We start from the raw sequence: 6779 nt of genomic DNA, 5'->3' as shown, positions 1-6779 counted from the left end.
AATAAGTGTAGTCGCATTGTCGAACAAAATTTCAAAGGGTTGACCTCTTGAATGAAAATGTCATAGATACTTGTTTATTTGCATTTGAAACTAACATCTCTACAAGTGAATTAGCAGTTTATACTTGAAAATATTTCACCGTGGCGCAAGTAAAGAAAAACTTGATATTGTATCTTTTTACCTTTTTAAATTCGAGACGAGGCAAAAAAACACAAGAATTATCGTCTTGTTTTGCAGACAAAAAATTCCTCGAGTCGTTTGGGAAACACTAATTCGCCCAAGTCTTGGGTCTCAAACACTATTTTAATGTCACATTATTCATATGTAAAAAACTACAAATTGATAAAATGAAGGGACGAAAACAATGAAGAGCATTTATCTACGTTTAAAATATATGTCATTACACAATTTACTCGAATAATATGTATGGTTTAAATGTTGTTATATCACACTGTTCGTGGACCAATCGTGACGCAGAACGGTTGTGATAACTTCCAGTTGAAATTAAGAAAAACAATTAGGGCATGATTTTTTTAACATAAATTAACAAAACGGAAGAATAACATTTCGAGACAAGAGCGAAAGAAGCCATCGAGGATCGAGACAAGACAAGACCTCTTAAATTTTGTAGACGAAACCAGAAAACTTTCATAGAGTCGTTTCTTTTCTCGTCTCGTTTCATAGAGAACACTATTTGAACGAAATATATGTCACTCTTTCTTGAGCGACTACCTGGCCGATGTTGGTACATTTCTTTGCATGAATAATCAATGTTATGGCATGTTAACACTACACTGCTCGCGCGGATTACTATTGTAGTCCAGTGGGTTTCAGTTTGCTGGTATCTGAGGGTTGGCAACACTTGTGACCTTGAGAGGTCGTCTACCTTCCTCCCCCATTTCTAGAACACCATTAGTCGAGTGATAGCACCCAAAGTCACCGCACTGATGTTATACGGATTGTTATTTTTGCATGGACTACTATTGTAATCCGTGCGAGTACTGACGTGATAGTTTGTTTTCTGGCTAACGTTTTAACTGTTCTCGTTTTGAATGTATTATTTCACATTATTCGCTCAAATATATGTGATATATGTTAGTTTTAAATGTCAGAACAAGAACATATACGACAGTGGCTAACAGAAACTGAAAGTGACGACGAAAGTGTTTTGAGTATAGAACACTAAGATGAAATAGAGGACGATGCTGTCGAGTAGTGACTCTGAAGAAAGTGGTAGTGTCGATTTGGAAGAAATAAAAGATGAAGAAAGGAACGGTGTTATCCAGGAAGACAAGTTTCACGGAGAATTTTACATTGGAAGGGACAGAATTACCAGATGGTATATTGATCCAGTGCACCAAAGAAATGCGCGAACACAGCGTCATAAAATCATACCTACACTGCATAGTTATTACTCCATAGAACAACAATAAATTTCTAGTTGACATATTGGACAAATTGTGTCGCCAGTATGATACAGTCAGGAATTCGCAAAGATGGCCATTCACTCTCTTCTTCCACGTGTTAAACGTTGTTGGAGTAAACGCTCTCATTGTTTTCAAAGCAAATAACAATGATGCTATGATCAACCGTAGAGACTTCCTGCAATCTGTGGCTATGGAACTTATCGAACCTCTTTGTGGAAGATGAAGAAACAAGAGTACCCGAAAAATATGTTTCACGTGCAGTAAGTGGATCTGCTCTGACCACAAGCACGCTCTTTGCACTGACATTTAGGACTGAAACACCAAGCATTTTGCCTTCTTTTGACCTTGTTTTCAAGTGTAAAAGTTAAACTTGCAAACACTTTAACAACTTCTTTTTATTTTTATAACAGTTTTTAACACTTTAAATGCACATTTCCTCTTAATTTTCAATTTTTAATCAAATAGCAAGAAAATAAACGGATATTTACAAAAATATAGTAAACTGCATACTCATTCTAAAGTTTTGGCTTCTAATTCTTTTTGTGCATTAAAAAGCAAAATGTTTGCACTGAAATGTGTTCTTTATTGCTTGTGAAAACCCACAAAAATAATGTAAAAAATACCAATTGAATAACCACTAAGATATATATATATTTATCAAATGGACTACAATCGTAATCCGCGCGAGCACTCATGTTTCAATAATTTCATGCGAGCACTGTAGTGTTAATCTGCAAGCATATAATCAATCTTAACGCTATTATTGGGGAATAGAGCACTGTAGAATGCATTAGATTATTATTTAGAAATTAAACGAAATCTTTGAGTTTTACGTCCCACAGTTATGTCGGCTAGGCTAAAGGACACGGTAATGATCAGAATGAATGAAATGGTGGAATGATGAATATTTGAGCAAACAGAAAATCCCCGGGAAAATCCCGGAGCACATGGTGTTTTTCCACCACAAACTCACTTGGCGCGAACTGGGATCGAACCAGCCTCCCCATACACCAGAGGTGAGCTGTGAGAGATATCGAGTAATTTTCCGGAATTCATACAGAGTCTCAAGAATAGATTATCTTTCTTCCGTTAACCTTGCATTCAAACCAGAAGTGGAAGGAATCAACCGTTTTCGGTTTTAACATTGATCGCCATAAATCTAAATTGGTAGTATATAACGACAGTTTTCGAAAATCCATTGAGCATCTGAAGAAAAGTACCATCTTCACCTGTATCTCTCTAATAAAATAGGAAATGGTAAAACAATTTCACTCTTCCGGTTTCAAGCTCCATAGAGCCCCTCGTGGCTATGTGGATAGTGTATGCGTCTTGTTGCGGGAGACCCGAATTGAATTCCCGGCGAGTTCAAGCTAGTTTGCTATTGAGTTCACTATACAGTTCAAAACTATTTTTATAAGATGAACATTTTTCTCACTCAAAGCAACACAGGAAGCTTTTCTGAAGTTTTCGTACGTCGATAGTTCCAATATTCCTTTACAGCTGACAATTCGCCGAGATGTTTACGCGGAATCAATGAAATCTTTATCATCTATAAAGAGACAGAAAACTGACTTTGCTCTTATCTGCTGTCAATCTGCATTCCATTGGTATCTTCGTCTGTGGGGACAACCCAAAGTTCACGCACGTGACCTAGCGGGGGGAGACAATGAAAGAAACTGCCTGCTTAACCTCCTATCTGCTGTTCGGCGTTGTTGCGACATAAAGACCATAAAGTAAACAGCTTATAATGCAAGAACATTAATTTTTAATTAGCGCGCTCTAATATTACCTAGCTAGAAAAAGTAAAAGCGAACATGCAATATTAGTAGTAACAAAAATTTGGACGAATTTTGAAATGTATAAAATAAACAGTTTTCACAATATTTTGGAACGAAATATGCTATGTTATTATATAGGGAAATCCCATCGCATTCCGAGTGCTGGACACAGCCTTAAGCTGAGAAATAAAAATTTTGGCACTGAGAAAGAAATATTTTGACTTCAGTTTATCGAATCCACCCACCACAAATTACAAAGATATATATCATTTGGAGAAAGCCTTGTAATTGTGATGTGGAAAACATGTTCACCATAAAAGGTTACCGTTATTATTTAGTGTTAAAAATTAATTTCAATTTCAAAAGTATTCAAGACATTTAGGAACGTCAAGGATTTTAAAATTAAATTTAGGCTATTTAGATCCTAATTTCCAATTTAGTACATTTTATGTTTATAAAATTGATAAATCTTTGCCCATATCAACTTGAAATATAAAGAAAACACAACATTTCTACATTAATTATAAAGGAATCAAATAGGATCAAATCTAATCCGAAGCCCACTTCTGCACTTTTCTTGAATTTTACAGTTTCTTCTTATTTCATTCACTGAAGCCCATTTCCTGACATGCCAGAATGTGGACACCATACGTTTTAAGAAATCCCAATCCCAATAATTATCAATATATCGGAACTGAATTTTACACAACATCGGTATTCACAACACTTTATTTTCGTGAAAATCAAAATGATCTATTTAAGATTTTCAAAATGGCGGCCGAAAAATCTTTAATTTGCCATCACCAATAAATTAAAACATAATTTAAAGCAAAATTGAGTATTACCAATACCTTTAGTATATCCACACCTTTCCGAAATAAGTCTTTACAAGGGGCAGTGCAAAGCACAATGCTAGAGTTTTGTATGTAAAGTGTATACAATTCTATGCATTTACTTTTAGTTTCGTATCTTAATGCACTACTTATGTAGCATAAATACATATGCATAGCAAGTTGTATGTTGAAACTAGGAATATTCTCCTCAAAGTATAGTGCCCTGAGTAAACGACCAGACATATTTTTTTTAAAATAAAATTAAACTGGCGACTGTAAGCAAGTATACTATTTTTTCAGTACAACATAGCTCCTTAGTATCACAGAGTTAGTTGTCAGAGTAAACTAAACTTCAGTTTCTATTCTGAACATTATCTTGTTCGTCTACCGGATGTTCTGCGCAATTCATTAAAACAACCTTAATATCATTTCACTACTTCGGAATGTTTGTGGAATTTTATTACATACAAAGTCACGTGTCCAATAATTTATAACAACTAACCTTTGTTCTCTTTCCTCCTATCTCTTCTTCGCTCGTCCCAGCCACTTTTGAATTGTCGCCTCCACTTCTTTTCTGTAACAGTCCTGCAAATTTTTTCAATATATTCTGTGGAATGAAGAATAAATTATTATAGTCCTTGTATTATTTCAATTTTCTAACATCTGCAAATCTATGAGATCTAAACTAGTTATAGGCAGAGAATATAAAAAACTTAACTGAAGAATTTGGCAATTTACTTAATCATGCTCGTTTGCCTCTAACTTTAACTTACAGGAAGAAATGATAAATTGTGTGTAATTGAAAGAAAAATGTTATAAGATAGGTATTTCTAATCGATTTCCAAACTAATATCTAACTTTAAGCATATTTACTACCAAATATATATTTATCGCACATTAAACGTGCAACATGAAAAAACATTAATGCAAAATATAGCAAGCAGGAAAAGAACAAATAACTAACTTCTAATGTTGTGTGAGTATCTACCCAGTTTACTCTTCCTAATATATGACAGCAATGTCAACTGCTTTAAGTACTTTTTGATTTATGTATTCTGCAAATACCAGCACTAATTCTTTTAAAAGGAAATAAAAATATTGGGCCATTCCACATCAAATTATCACACTAGAGCATATTTTCAGCCAGACCCTTTCTTTCAACTAAATTTTATTTCGTTGTTCTCCTGGGTAAAAAAGTGCTGGCATGATGACTCTGTGATAGAGCGTTCATCTATTGTGCTTGGGGTCCCTGGTTCGATCTCTTGTGGACTTTATGGTGGACAAACACCGTGCTAGTGGGTTTTCACAGAGTTCCCCCGTTTTCTCCTACTTTCTCAATTCCACCACTTCATTCGTTCTAATCATTACTGTTTCGTTTAGCCTATCCAGCATAATTGTGATACGTAAAACTTAAAGATTTCATATCATTTTTCCTGGATAAAAATTTCATTACCTGTCTTAGAAGAAATGATGAAGGCAATTACAATTCTATCTACGTATATTTATAGCTTACAGTTAACCTTTAAATATTACGACAAAAAACAAATTGATAGATTAATGAGTTTAGAATGAATAGAGAATATATTAGAATACAGTTTAAATAAATAGTAATACAATACTTTTGCCAAATTTTAATATTTTAAACACGCGCATGTTGCAAGATGCTACACGTGGAACCTAACTCTGCATTTCTACTAGGGTAGTACTGAAAGGAACTTTTAATTATTGGGTTGTCGGGCTTAATGTAAAACTGACCTTGGGTCTCACACGAAATAATCCATTATTTGTTCTGCGGACAAAGCTTTTAGTTGCTTGCATAAGGTAATAAGACTAGCATTGAATAAAATAAACTGTGGAGAAATATTCGAATGTCGATCGTGTTTTGTACGGAAGCCATTTTGAATCTAAATATTACCGTATTTAAGTGATCCTGGATGTTACTTATTACGTCGGGACATGTTTTCTATTATTTGACTACACGCATGAAATCCTTTGAGCTACACTAAATTTTGGGAACGTTCTGAAAAGACTTTTCTGGAGACTTTACCCAACAATAAAAGAAAAAAGTAGTCGCATGAGTTATGACTGTAATTTAAAGTTTCAAATCAGTCTATGGCTGGAAAATGTAACCCTCAAAGCATGATGTTTTTATGGAGCAATTGCGGATTCACATTAGTCCGAACGCACAATTTGTATGTTACCACACCACTCAAATAAGTGATGATTACCAGAAAACTACATTATGTTGTTTGCGTATTGTCTGTTATAAGTAATAATCAGTTAAAAACTCATAATGAAATTGGCCTTCACATTCAACATATTACGAATACGATCCATTTCTTTACAATGTATTTATTAATACTAATCTCACTACAAAACGTATGCATACTAAAAATATTTTATCGACAGAACAATAGGTGGATTGTTCCATGCATCGCCCATATCAGCAGGCCCGTAGCCAGCCCAAAAATGAAGAGGGGGCCAGGTAGAAGTTAGGGGAGGCCCGAGCCGACCATATCATAGTTCATCAAATAGTAACATAAGCAATTCATCATATCTGCTCCTGAATGTTTAAGTATTTTTGCTTCTACTTAATTCTTTTATCCCCTCTATACACACACATTAAGTTCACATTCTGTAATCAACATAAAAAAAACGTGAATTTTATTAAATGGGTATTACTAGCTACAAGAATTAGAATTAAAATATAAATGTTTTAATAGTCCCACATGTAATACTAA

This window comes from Thermobia domestica, chromosome 9 (assembly GCF_964235325.1).
Source record: "Thermobia domestica chromosome 9, izTheDome1.hap1.1, whole genome shotgun sequence".
Taxonomy (NCBI): Eukaryota; Metazoa; Arthropoda; class Insecta; order Zygentoma; family Lepismatidae; genus Thermobia; species Thermobia domestica.
Note: the sequence above shows the minus strand (reverse complement) of the source record.